The sequence below is a fragment of the Macadamia integrifolia genome, chromosome 9 (genome assembly GCF_013358625.1).
Source record: "Macadamia integrifolia cultivar HAES 741 chromosome 9, SCU_Mint_v3, whole genome shotgun sequence".
In the NCBI taxonomy this organism is placed as follows: domain Eukaryota; kingdom Viridiplantae; phylum Streptophyta; class Magnoliopsida; order Proteales; family Proteaceae; genus Macadamia; species Macadamia integrifolia.
In genome coordinates this window covers 21,118,211-21,132,832 of record NC_056565.1, presented here as the reverse complement: position 1 = coordinate 21,132,832, position 14,622 = coordinate 21,118,211, and the positions used below count along the sequence as shown (strand labels likewise).

Genomic DNA, 14,622 nt, shown 5'->3' with positions numbered 1-14,622 from the left:
TTTTTTTTTTTTTTTGAATTAAAAAAAAAAACTTTTTTTTTCTCTCTCCTCCGGCAACCGGTTTCCGGCAGCGCGTGCCGACGCGTCCGAAGGTTTCCGGTGACTTGCAACATACCGTCGCGACCGTCTTTTCATGCTCTACAACTTTCGTGAAGAAAGTTTTCCCATATGGGATCTTTAAGTAATGGTAAAATTATGATTTTCATGATTTGGGACACAAACCCTATACAAAATCAATTTTCCTTGATTCTAACACTATAAGGGTTGCCTCTGATACCAATTGTTGGGGATTCTTTACCATATTAAACATATGAATAACCCTATAGTGTTTAGAATACAAGAATCATCAACCTTTCATAAAAGATTAATCATAGGTGTAGTCCCTATTCCAAGAACAATAAAGTATCCCATCTTAAAATATATAACCATATAGATTTACCATATCTATAATAATCAATGGGACAACCATGACATGAACTATAAATGGGAATAAAGAAATACCTGTGTCCCATGAACATAGATCATGAACCTCTGTCCCATGTGGTTAAACATTACTCCCATGAAGATGACAATGAACTACGCAAGTGGAGTCCTTCTACTGAGATCTTCTGTAACCTCTTACTCTAGGGTTTCCTTTCTTTCTGTGCACTTGCTCTTGTGAGAAGGCCGTGCTCCCAAAACCAATAAGGCATTAAAGTAAAGTAATGGCTGCAGGGACCGTCAGTATTCTATTTATAATAGAATCCTTAAAACCCTATTCCACTCTCACAATGGAAAGAGCTAGGAGTTTCCTAATCAGAGTGGGTCTATAATTGCTTGGGCCCAATGGATCAATCGGTATCAGTTAAGCCCACATAAAAATCCTAACAGGATGTAATTTGACTCGATCAATCTATATTGGTACATCAAGTAGACGGTACCTTATTATAGTTTGTCGTAATGAGCCTATGACTGATCTATAGTGGTACTTCAAGTAGACAATCGACACTTTATTATAATCAGTCATAACTAGTCAATCTTTTTACTTGGATCCTTGCATTCGTTCTTGTTTGGAACCTCCGTGCAGCCAACCCCATTAAGTTGGGATAATGCTTTGATTGTTGTTATTGTTGATTTAGAAATTCATAAAATGTAATTTGCCTTGACTTCAATTTGACTAAACAAAGGCTTTTTTTTTCTTTAAAGAAAGGGCAAGAGATCTCTATTTGTCATGTGGCTCCTGTATTAGTGCGGGGATCAATGAGAATTCACACGGGATCATCAACATGAATATGATTTTTAATTTCTCATCAAGGGGTGGGGTAGTAATTTTTCATGTCCTTGTGCATGTCTGGACACAAGAGCCATGAAACCGGACAACTTTCCTTTTTCCTTAAAAATTAAGCTAAAGATGTATCATATTATTATCCAAGAAGAAATTACCCCCATTGTTTAAAAGACTGCAGTTTACAGTAATAATTATATTCAGTCCCATTAGTGCTCATGTTGAGCGGCAAAATCATGAAGTAGACAAAATAGAGTCTATCTACCTGATCAACATCAAATTTTAAAGTAGATTATCAGAAAATGAGCATAACCCTTCTCTCACCTTCCTAGCTTCCCTTCATAGCCCATTCTCTCTCTAGTAAAATCATATCCTATAAATGCCTCTAATGTTTCCTTTTCTTGTAAGCTATGTTTGGATGTCAAGAAAAAAAAAATTCAAAATTTTTTGAATTTGAAAAGAAAGACAGACACATTACAAAAAGATAAATCATTATGTAATCATAATTTGTATATTATTATGCCACGATATTAACTTCTCACTAAACATAGAGATTCTGAAATGGATTTGAACTTATTGACCATTAAGATAACTTTAGATAAATCAAAGAGCCTTAAACCCATTGACAAACACTGAAGCAAAGGCATCCATTTGCTTCATATTGAGAGCCAAATCAATCTCAACTCCACCATCTAAATTACAGCTCTCTTTCAAAAATATTGCTCCTGTTCTATCCTTTGATACAAATTCCACCTTCTTGGGCCTCCCCCATCCAAAATCCAACTCATAAAATCAGAACCGAGGTGATCCAGCTGCTGAAAATCCCTTCTGATCAGAATCCATCTCTAACAAACCTGAAACCCCATTTTCTAAACCTTTCAAAAGTCCTTTAATTTGTCCAGTGTGATGAATTGCCTCTCCTATCAACTGTGATGCCACCACAACTCCATCTTCTTTAAGCAAATTGCTTGTTTCTGTAGTCACCACAACAGGTCTAACCATGGTTTTAAGTATCTCCGATACCGATACGATACTCTCCGATACGTATCTTAAATTTATCCGATCGATACGATACACATCGATACGATACATGAAATTTTTAAAATCCTTTCGTATCGATATATATCCTACAATACATACCGATATGCATCAATACACCACCAATACACATCGATACAATACGATATGCCTCGATACGACTATGAAAATTATAAAATTGAGGTAAAATATACGTTTCGGTATGTATTGGTACGTATCGGTGAGTATCGATATGTATCGATCAGTACGTATCGGTATATATTGGCACGTATCGGTGAGTATCGATATATATCGGTACGTATCGGTGAGTATCAATACGTATCGGTGAATATCGGTATGTACCGATACAGTGCGCTATGGTCATATAATGCCAAGATGGGTAATTTTTCAGAAAAACACGATTTTTTGAAGGGTTTTTGTTCCAAAGTTGTTGTCAACCATATTTCTCTCTAACTAAAGTGGAAATCAAGGTTGGGAACAAGGATTTTATATTTATGGGACAACTACAAACCTTGAATTCTTAGTACGATACCCTAAATTTAGTGTTTATGCATAATACATGTTATCAATAGCTTTTTTTAACAAACTCTTTATGCAAAAGTGTTTAAAAAAAATGTTTCATATCCATTTATGTGTGTATCTTTAGCGTATCTTAGTGTATCTCCGATACGATACGATACTCTTCGATACGTATCTTAATTTTGACTGACCGATACGACGACCGATACCGATACTTTAATCCTTGGGTCTAACACAATTCGCATAGTACGTTCCCGGGATAGGAGGATCCATCTCTCCATCCGATCCCTGCAATCAACACTAAACCCAAAGCTAGTTCGAGTGCGAATCATATTATTATTCTTAGGATTAAGCTCAGCTCCTGCTGCTGCTTCTTCTGCTTTAAGCAAGCAAACCCAGGAGAAAGCACAAGTCACCACATATGTTGATAGGTGGGTTGGTTCTGGTCTTCCATCTATGTTGCATCGATCCAAGACCCAATCCTTGAGTCTCCTAAGGTCAGTTGGATTCAGCACAATGTAGCTCGAAGCATGTCTGCTTGAAGTTCGATGTCCTTCACTCTTAAGCTTCTATCTGTGTCCATGAATCTCTCTAACTCGTTCAAGTATATCTTTTTCGAGGCCATTGGGGTCCTTGATCACAGTCCTGTCCATGAATGGGGTTGACAGAGTTGATACAGATTCAGTTGCATCTCCTAACTTGGAAGTCAGCCCATGTCTTCATGAAGTGGCTAATAGCTCTGCCGTCGATGACTGAATGGTTTTTTGTAATTCCAATAGAGATACCGAAATTTGGGAAAACAGTGATTTGTATTGCCACCACAGGAACAACTGGTCCAGAAGCTTGCAAGTATGGAACAAGTGGGTGTGATTCATTTACATCTCTTGCATGGTCGCCGGAGAGAGAGCTGAAGTCGGCGTCGGACTCAGCTATGGTTAATGATACTGAGTCACCATCGAGGTAACGGATTATGGGCTTATAGGAATCCTGAGGCCATGAAAAATTTCCAGCTAGGGGGTAGAAATGGACAAGAGTGCAAGAGAGTGAGAGTTTGATTTGTGGAATGAGAGTGAGTGATTAGGGTTAGTGTGTAAGGGTAGTCATAGAAGTAGAGGCATTGTGGGGGTGGCAGTGGTAACCAGACTTGATCAAAGAAGGTAAGAGGGATATCAGCCAACGCGGCAGCAACAGAACCTGGCGGTGGAGCAACTTTGCACTGGTGAAGCACCTTCACTGATTTGCAATTCGCCATGAAAGTGTGAAGAAGTAGAACGTAGTAGTAGTATATCAAATTTTGCTTAAGAAGATCGAGATTGAAATGTGTGCTAGATATATAAATAGATCACACAAGCATTGGAAGCGTTTCTAGTGATCACACACGCACGTATCATTATCAAACTAACATTCAAAGTTCGAACGTTGAATGGGAAACATAATTCTAGCAACCTTATTATGGTGGGTATAGTCTGGATTCTCTACCCATGTGGGGTGCCACCTTACATGATGTGAGGGCTAATCAAGTGGAATCTCCACAGCCATCTGACACAGAATCAGATGGGTCTCACACCCATGGAGGGAGGGTGTGAGATCTTGAGAGCAGATCAGGTTTACATACGAGAATGTTTTCGTATGCTCTTGGTCTGTGGATTTAAAATCCACCTTCTTTCTTTTCATTTAATAGATTTTAAATTCACGGACCAAGAGTATACAAGAACATTCTCATACGTGAACCTGATTCGTTCTCTTTCCCACCCATCATCATGTGGATAGTGGATCCAAACTCGGATATGGTCCAGATTCTGTTCTACCCATGTGGTGTGCCACCCTACATAATGAAGGCCAATCAAGTGGAATCTACACCCCATATAACATAGGAGTTAGAGAGGGTCTGGTGGGTCTATCCCCCACCCGTCCTCACATGGGAACCGATTAATTTATTGATCCGGGCTAGTTCTGGTCTGCTTCTCCCAAAGGTTCCAAAACTGATAGACTAGTTAAGAACCACTGAACAGGAACCACTAGACCCAGTATATATATTCTGAAAAAATCTTGTACTTAAAAAAAATGGGAATTATCATCTACACCTTACAAAAAGAATGAAATTGTAATTTGTCAAGTGGGGAATTTTTTTTTTAATGAAATATTTATTAATTATCAAGATTAAACACTCATGGCAAGAGTAGAGAACCCATCTCCTGAATCTATAGATTAGAATTAGGCCAAACTATCATATATTTCATCAATAATGTCCTCCTAGCCAGAGAGTGTAGAATCTTCAGTCTCCCTCCTCAACTTCTCTTACTTTCACTTGTAGCAACGTAAGCTGACACCACTCATCCTTCCTTGCTTCACTTTCTAAGTCTCCTTATAGACAAAAAAGAAACTCCAAAAGGATGAAGGAGAGAAAAGTAGTAAACAAGGAACAAAAATAAGGCAAAAGAGCCACCCAAAGCAATTTACCAGAGGTTATGTTAGGGGTGGTGGTCTTCCTCCACTCATCCTTGCTTCACTTCCATCAGTTCATATTCCCCTTCACTTTTCATACAACCCCACATGTCTAGCAGTATAAGGTGTGGTCATTTCAAGTTCTTTTCTTTCTCTCTTTCTTTTTTGGTGACATTTCAAGGTATTGAATATTTCTTTTTCTTGGTAACATTTCAACGTCTTTTTTTTTTTTTTTATATATATATAATATTTCAATGTATTTTCTTTTTGTTTTGGGAAACATTTCAATGTCTTCTCTTAAGATTACGATATACATGTTTGAGATTTTAAATGTAACCGCAAGCGTACGGATTAGTGTAGCTACAGGTCAAACATAGGGAGAGCAACCACTTTATTTTATTTTTCTTTTAATAATACGAAAGTGAACTAATTAATGGTAATGATCTAACTCTAATTACCGTCCTAAACATATGTATCTAAAATAACGTCCTAACCATTCGTCATCTAAGAATTTAAAAACACAAGCCACACAATTAAAATTAAATAAATAAATAACTGGAAATAAACAACCCACACAATTAAAATTAAAAACAATAAAGGAAAAAAATACTGAAATAAAAATAAAATAAAAGAAAGGGGATAAAGCTAGAGAGAGAATCACAAGTAGGTTTCTCTACTTAGCCCGAGGGATGCATCATAATATGAGCTTCCCTACTTGATCAGAGAGTCACTCTTACAAGGGTTACTCTACTTGGCTTTAGGGAAAGGAAGACAATTAAAATAAAAACAATAAATTGATAGTTCTATGGCTAGGAGGGGCAAAACCAACACATACAGTAGCCATGAACCTTGGGGGAAAGGGATAGTAATAATGTAATGACTGAAATTAAAATCCTAAATTAAGAAAGAAAGGGTAGTCAGAAGAGAGAATGAGAGAGGGGGAGAGAAGATTACTCAAGGAACCTACTTACTTGAATCAATGCTTGAACTTGAAAGCTTGGGTGATTTGAGATACTACCAGTACTAAAAACCAGATCTGGAATAAACCAAATCTAAAATTTCTAGTACTAGAGAAAACAAATCTTAAAAAAAAAAAAAATTGAACTTGAAAAAAAAAAATTGCTCCACGGCTCGTGATCTTGTCACCTAGATCTAAGCCTAGAACTATAACTTTAAAAATTACAACTCAATTGCATAAATCATAAACATAAAAGGCTGAATAAGAATAAAAGAGTGCTTGCATTAATTGACATAAAAAACTATTACAAAAGTGATTAAAGCAAAAATAAAGAAGAACTAAAACTAAAGAGAGCGAGAGAGGGAGAGAGAGAGAGAGAAGAAGATAATAGAAAATAAACTAAGAAAAATAATAATAAATAGGAGGGGGGAGGAAGGGGCTTTTATAGGGCTTTTGTCTTGCCTCCTTCCTTCTACAAGTCTTCTTTAAGAAAAGAAAGAAAATAAAATAAAATTAAATCTTGGTAAAAATCCTCATTCTCTGAGATAGTGTGAAGAAAGGGAGAATCTGTTTCCAAAATTAACAAATTCTATTCCTTCCTTGTAATATTAACCAATATCTTGCAATCTTGATTAAATCAGAAAGGAATCTCTGCATAGCATCTTTAAGATCTTGTGAGGTGGTAAGGAGAGAGAATAATCTTCAGGATTTTATAGGAGAGAGGATGTGGTATCAATGAGTGGGTCTCACCTTTGGACTGGTTCTTGATTCACTTTAAGAACTTTCTCTTGTAGACTTGGAAACTGAAAAAAAAAAAAGTAGTACTATCCAAAGTGAGGCAAAATGTACACTTATATCCTTAAGATTTCATACATTATTGTGCTCATCAAATTCCCTCATACTTGACTTCTGCTCGTCCTCGAGCAAGACAAATAAATAAAGAAACGAAAGAAAAAAAAGCCTAACTCACTTTCGTAGGAATCACGGTTGTATTTAGCATATACAACAAGCCTTTAAACCCCAAAGTTACCCTAGTGGACGAGTTGTGTCTCATGGGTGTTTGCAGTGAATATACACCCAAAATTCAAATTAATTTGAAAAATTATCTTTTAAAGTTTCCAATAACTACAAATCACACACCCTCTTTCAATTAGAGCACATCAACCGAGGAACCCCCACACTTGAACTTTAATACTCTATCTAGATTTAGGAATAATCACACATCTCAAATAGAGACGACCCTTGTATCTTCTAAAGCACGACCAATCCTAAGGTAAACCACATTGTAATGTAGGGACCATGAACTAGGGTTCTAGAGCGTTAACCAATCATAAACAACAAGGCATAATGATATCTTTTTTTTTTTTAGTAGAGAACTTATTCTACTCCACTACATTTGGCCTGAATAACATGGTGGAGCAAACACCAGAAACCCAAGTTACTAAGTAGCTTCACTTTATGCATATGCTAACAAAGACAGTGATGCTGAGTTCTTTTCGGAAGTGTTCCTTCCTAAGAGGTTCGATCAAAACACCCCGCTTCATGAGGCGCAGTATTCTGTCTAGTTCTTAGAAATTCTATACTTATTTTCTACTTTTGACCAATTTTCACTTTCTTTGCATATCCATATCATATATTTTTATACCATGCCAAGAATATGGTCTCAACTCCTAACCTAAGAATAAGGACACCAACTAACAAATGGTCCTACACCTTAAGACAAGTATTTTTAAATCATTTAAGTGAGGTCCCACTTCAAGACATGTATTCATTACCATCCTCCCAATAGGGATTATAGTACCAAGATGGGTCCTAGATCTCAATTTCCTTTTTTGTTTTTTTGTTTTTTTTTTGTAGGGTGTGTATAAAGCATCGGAAAACTCTTAAAAGTAACCTCAAGTTCTAAAGAGTCAAACCCTCCCCCATACTTAAAATTGTGCTATGTCCTCAGTGCAGAAAAAGAAAAAAAAAATGATAAGACAATAGAACAAGAAGGACAAAGGAGAGGAAATTATCAAATGGGATCAAATATCATCATAAAGAGGGTCATGGAGAATCATGACCTCTGCATCATGCATTGAAGGCAACTCAAGGAATGGCTTCAAACGGTGCCCATTAACTTTAACTTTTTTTTGAGTGGATGGATTCATAACCTCTACAGCACCATGGGGGAATACTGTTTACACAAGGTAAGGACCTTCCCACTAAGAACAAAGTTTTCCTAGAAAAATATGCAATCTAGAATTGTACAACAAAACTTTATCACCAGGCATAAAAGATTTCTTAACAAGGTGCCTATCATGAAAAGCTTTAGTATTTTTCTTGAAATTTTTTGCATTATCATAGGAATCATTTCGTAATTCCTCTAACTCAGATAGTTGGAGATCTCTATGAACTCCTGCAGTAGAGAGATCAAAATTAAATTTCTTAATCGCCCAAAAGGCACGATGTTCTAACTCAATAGGAAGGTGGCAAGCTTTCCCGTATACCAAACGGTATGGGGATTGACCAAGTATGGTCTTGTAAGTAGTCCTATACGCCCACAAAGCATCCAACAGATGGTTAGACCAATCCTTTCAATTTGGGTTAACTATCTTCTTTAGAATTTGCTTGATCTGTCTGTTGGACACTTCTACTTGCCCACTGGTTTGGGGGTGGTATGGGATAGCCAACTTGTGGGTAATCCCATACTTCTTCACTAAAGCCTCAAAAGGTTTATTACAAAAGTGTTTTCCCCTATCACTAATGATAGCTCTAGGGGTACCAAATCGGGAAAAAATATTTTTCCTTAAGAATTGAATGACCACATTATGATCATTGGTCTTACAAGCACGAGCCTCAATCCATTTGGACACATAGACCACAGCCAACATAATATATTCATATCCACATGACTTAGGGAAAGGGCCCATAAAATCTATTCCCCAAACATAAAAAACCTCAACCACGAGGATTAGATTGAAAGGCATCATGTTCCTTCTACTGATTTTTCCGAAGGACTGACAAGAAGGACAAGCCTTACAATAAGCTAAGGCATCTTTGAAGAGATTGAGCCAATAAAATCCACATTGCAATACTTTGGCTGCAGTCTTAGTAGGCCCAAAATGGCCATCACAAGCCTGATCATGACAAAAGGAAAGAATAGAATGGTGGTCATGATCAGGGATACATCTTCGGATAATTTGGTCAGGGCATGATTTAAAAAGATAAGGATCATCGCAAAAGAAATACTTAACCTGTGAGTGAAAATGGTACTTCTCTTGGAAAGAACAATGATCCGGAGTCTTGTTTGTAACTAAAAAATTTACAATATCTGCAAACCAAGGTTCACTAGATGCTGCAAAGAGTTGCTCATCGGGAAAATACTTATTAACTAGAGTATTCATGGTCAAAGAATTGGATAACCGGGACAAATGGTCTGGAACCAAATTTTCACTACCTTTTATATCCTTAATTTCCAAGTCAAATTCCTGCAAAAGCAAAACCCATCTGATAAGACGTGCTTTGGCATCCTTTTTCTAAATAAGGTATTTAATAGCTGCATGGTCAATGTAAATAATTACATGAGAATCTATCAGATATGCATGAAGCTTTTCTAATGCAAATACAACAGCTAAAAATTCTTTTTCAGTTGTGGTGTAGTTCAGTTGTGCATCATTGAGAGTTCTACTGGTATAATAGATAACACAAGGAAGTTTATCAACTCTCTGCCCTAAGACTGCCCCTATAGCAAAATCAGATGTATCACACATTAATTCAAAGGGCTCAGTCCATAAGGGAGCTTGAATAATGGGGGTTGTAGTCAATATCTTCTTTAATTGCTCAAAGAACATAGGCATTCGCTAGAAAATTCGAAGGGTTACTCTTTAGTCAAAAGATTGGTGAGAAGTCTAATCATGTGACTGAAGTTCTTGATGAACCGATGATAGAACCCTCTATGACCTAAGAAGGAACGAACGTCCTTAACTGACTTGGGAGATGGTAAATTAGAAATTAAGTCCACCTTAGCTCTATCGACCTTGATCCCTTCTTTGGAAATGACATGACCCAACACTATGCCCTGTGTGACCATGAAATGACATTTCTTCCAATTGACGTTTGAGTACTAAAGAAAGATGATGCAAACAATTAGAAAATGAGGAGCCATGAATAGAAAAATCATCCATAAATACTTCTAAAAAATGCTCCACCATATCAGAGAAAATACTCACCATGCATCTTTGGAACGTGGCAGTGGCATTATAAAGCCCAAAAGACATACTTCGATAAGCAAAGGTTCCATAGGTGCATGTAAAGGTGGTCTTGTGTTGGTCATCTAAGGCAATGAAAATCTGATTATAATCGGAATAACCATTAAGGAAACAATAGTACTCATGTCCGGCTAACCGCTCTAACATTTGATCAATGAAAGACAAAGGCAAGTGGTCTTTCCAAGTTACCGTATTTAACTTCCTGTAGTCAATACACACACGCCATCCTGTTTGGACACGGGTAGGGATCAACTCATTTTCAGTATTTTAGAATACTGTGATCCCTAACTTCTTTGGCACTACATACACTGGACTTATTCACTCGCTATCAGAAATAGAGTAGATGATACCATGATCCAAGCACTTTAGGATCTCTTTCTTGATAGCTTCTTGTATCATAGGATTAGCCCTTCTTTGTGATTCCATAGAAAGTTTTGAATCCTTCATGAGGTGAATATGATATTGAACGATTGAGGGACAAATTTCTATAATGTCTGCCATGGTCCAACTTAAGGCTTCCTTGTTTTCTTTTAAAACTTTGATCAACTCTTCCTCTTGACTTGAAGTTAAATCTGAGGCGATAATAACTAGTAGAGTTTGATCTTCTCCTAAAAAGGCATACCTTAAGTTAGAGGGCAATTCTTTCAAATCAAGCTTAGGGGGCTCAACAATTGAGGGTTTAGGTAGAGAATTTGATAGAGGACCAATGGGCTCCATGGGTGTATGAAGGCTCCAAACATCAAAGATGAAATTTTTAGTATCATCCTCTAATATTTTCATACACTCTTGGAATTCTTAATCAAAGTTAATGTCAAAAGTTTGAACAATATCATCAGAAAAATTCTCAATCATATTGACCTCTTCATCAATATCATCAGAAGAAATTATGGGTTGTTTGCCCAACCTATACATGTTGAACTCCATAGTGTGGTTGCCAAAAGATATCCTTAGTAGACCATTCCAGCAATTGATTAATGCATTACTGGTAGCCAGAGATGATCTTCCAAGAATGATAAGGATCTTATCCCTAGTGGTGAAGGGTTTAGTGTCCAAAACAATAAAATCGACTGAAAAAATAAATTCTTCTACCTTAAGTAGGACATCTTTGACCATCCCTTTTGGAATATTGACAGAACGATCGGCCAACTAGAGAGTGGTCCCTATAGCTTTTGGATCTCCTAATCCAAGTTGTTGATAAACATGATAAGGTAGAAGGTTCACACTTGTACCAAGGTCAAGTAAAGTGTGATCAATACGAGTGTTGCCAATGACACAAGAGATGGTGGGACACCCGGGATCCTTATACTTGGCTGTTATAGGTTGTGTGATCATTGAACTAACATTAGCTATCAAGAATGCCTTTTTGGGCACACTTGTGGTATGCTTGTGAGTGCATAAGTCTTTAAGAACTTTGACATAGGCTAGGATTTAAGTTATGACATCCAAAAGAGGAATGTTTACCTCTACCTTCTTGAATACTTCTAAAATTTTTTCCATTGAAGTTGTCTTCTTCTTATTCATCAAACAGTTAGGATAGGGGATAGGAGGAACATAAACACTGGCAGAAGTTCTCTCATTAATAGAATCCTTTTTTATGGCTTCGACCAAATCATCCTTAATCTCTTCAGGTCCATCTGGCGAACTTGGAATGGGAGGCACAGTAGTAGCCTCGATAGTTGGAGGGTCAAAAGAAAGGTCAGATGGTGAAGAATAAGTGGTACCATTCCATGGATATTCTCAGCTATTCTGTAGGGCATAAACCGCATTGCACTGGTTGGAGGGCCCTTGGTATTATTGACTCTGTACAACATTAAGCTGAGGAGTAGGTAGCCCTTGTGGAGTCAACACCTGATGTCTAAGATTCGGCTCTGGCTAACTAGGTAATTTTTCTTTCTCCTTCTCATGCATGATTGTGACAAGTTGGGTGAGTTGCCTCTCCACATTATTGTGGCTTGTCATGAGAAGGGTCGTGCTTTTTTCTAGCTCACTAATTCTTGCCGCCTCTCCAGTGGATATAAACCCCGGGGATTGTTGATAAGGTGCTTGGAGAGGGGGCCTAGCAAAATTTGACTGAAGACCTAGATTAGGCCGAGGGAAAGAATTAGGTAGTGGTGCAAAATTGGGCCTCTGGGGACTAGGCTGCCCTTGGTTGTGAAAGTTGGATGGACCTCCTTGATTCCCTTGGCTCCATGAAAAATTAGGGTGATTTCTCCACCCTGGATTGTAAGTGTTGCTAAATGGGTTATTCGGGTAAAGAGCATTAACACTTTCATTGCCCTCAGAACTGTTGGGGCATTCTTCCATTACATGTCCAGGGGAATGACACCAATTGCACATAGAGACCTGATTTTGGACTTGGTGGACTGGGGCATGTGCTTTAGGGACAAGGGCTTCTATTCTCTTAATACGGCTATCTAAATGGGCCTCCTTAGCTACTATCCCATCGATATAGTACCCTTTACCTCTTATATTTCTCTCACTTTCCTAAGTAGACTCCCATTCTCTTGTCTTTTTAGTTATGTCAACCAAAAAGTTCTAAGCTTCATTTTCGTCTGCATAAGCTGTGAAGCATGTAGGACACATAGACTCTAACATCTACTTGGTATAGTAGTCTATCCCATCATAAATTATTTAGCAAATATACTATTTGTCAATCCCATTATGGGGACACTCTTGGAGAAGGTCTTAGAACCTTTCCATGAGTCTAGAAAATGACTCTTGATGTTTTTTTTGAAACTGCATGATCTCGCTCTTAAGTTTGTTTGTTTTATGCAAGGGAAAAAAATTTCTTAAGAACGCTATCGTAAACTGATCCCATGTGGTAATAGAATTAGTTGGCAGCCCATATAACCATCTTTTTGTTCCATCCTTGAGCGAAAAGGTAATGCATCTAAGTTTAACAGCATCATCACTGAGCTGTTGTATCTTAATAAGGACACAAACCTCCTCAAATTCTCTCAAGAATAAATTAGCATCTTCAGAGGATAGCCCATGGAAGTGGGGTAACATAGTGATGAATTGAGTTTTAAGCTCATAATTTTTTCCTGTGGCAGCTGGTAATCTAATGCAAAAAAGTTGGGCTACCCTGGCTAGGTAGAATCTATCCTTTAAAGTAGGCTTAGGTTGTTCTACCATTCTTAAAATAGGTACTCTTACTAAACGATTGGTAGAATCATGGGTCCGCACACTCATGCAACAGAAAACTATCCACAACTAGAGTAAGACAAACACAAAAGAATGGAAAGAAAAACTCTTTTTTTTTCTTATTTGATTTTTTGATTTTTTAAAAAAAATTTCTTTTAATTTTTTTTAATTTTTTATTTTTTGACTTTTTGGGAGCTTATAGGCAGGGATCCGAGGTTGCTCAAGTCAATTCCTGAGGTACTACTATAGGGCAAAACCTGTCTTTATCATACTGTGAGGTATGACGACCTCCACTGATACAACTATTATTGCAAGTTGATCTTCTCAGGAATTCAATAGAAGAAAAGAAAAAACAAAATAAAGCAAATAAAACACTCTGATTTACCAAAAGAAAACGAAAAATAATATGGAACTGTCTCCTTGGCAACGGCGTCAAAAACTTGTTTGAGATTTTAAATGTAACCGTAAGCGTACGGATCAGTATAGCTACGGGTCGAACACAAGGAGAGCAACGACTTTATTTTTTTTCTTTTAATAATACGAAAGTGAACTGATTAATGTTGTGATCTAATTCTAATTACCGTCCTAAATATATGTATCTAAAATAATGTCTTAACCATTCGTCATCTAAGAATTTAAAGAAGCAAGCCACGTAATTAAAATTAAATAAATAAATAACTGAAAATAAACAACCCACGCAATTAAAATTAAAAACAATAAAGGAAAAAATGCTAAAATAAAAATAAAGTAAAAGAAAGAGGGTAAAGCTAGAGAGAGACTCACAAGTAGGTTTCTCTAATTAGCCCGAGGGATGCATCATAATATGAGCTTCCCTACTTGACCAGAGAGTCACTCTTACAAGGGTTACTCTACTTGGCTTTAGGGAAAGGAAGACAATTAAAATAAAAGTAATAACTTGATGGTTCTACGGCTAGGAGGGGCAAAACCAACACATATACTAGCCATAAACCTTGGGGGAAAGGGATAGCAATAACGTAACGACT

General features: G+C 37.2%; 1 pseudogene; it reads right to left on the bottom strand.

The window, feature by feature from the left end:
* Nucleotides 1–1,738: 1,738 nt before the first annotated feature.
* On the bottom strand, nucleotides 1,739–4,073 carry LOC122089613 (annotated as a pseudogene).
* Between the last annotated feature and the right edge of the window lie 10,549 nt (nucleotides 4,074–14,622).